This window comes from Octopus bimaculoides, chromosome 13 (genome assembly GCF_001194135.2).
Source record: "Octopus bimaculoides isolate UCB-OBI-ISO-001 chromosome 13, ASM119413v2, whole genome shotgun sequence".
Taxonomy (NCBI): Eukaryota; Metazoa; Mollusca; class Cephalopoda; order Octopoda; family Octopodidae; genus Octopus; species Octopus bimaculoides.
In genome coordinates this window covers 53,166,846-53,167,181 of record NC_068993.1, presented here as the reverse complement: position 1 = coordinate 53,167,181, position 336 = coordinate 53,166,846, and positions in this window count along the sequence as shown.

The following is a 336-nucleotide window of genomic DNA, read 5'->3' as shown; positions in this document are numbered from 1 at the left end:
TATATATATATATATATTATAAATCATAGCCATCACTTGCAAGTGAGTATGACTTGGCAGCATGTACAATGCTTTTAGGTGTATCTGTAGTCTTGAGCAGACATAGACATTTTGTCAACCCTCCTACCATGGACAAAACTAGACATCCATTAGCAGAGAAGGTTACACCAGTACTCAGCTGATACATATTTTAGCTGAGGGGTAGACTGGGACAATGTGAAATGAAGTGCCTTGCTCAAAGATACAATGCACTACGCAACCCATGAATGTGCGCCCCAACACTCAATCACAAGGTCACAAACCTGTGAGTGTATGTATAATATATATATATATATA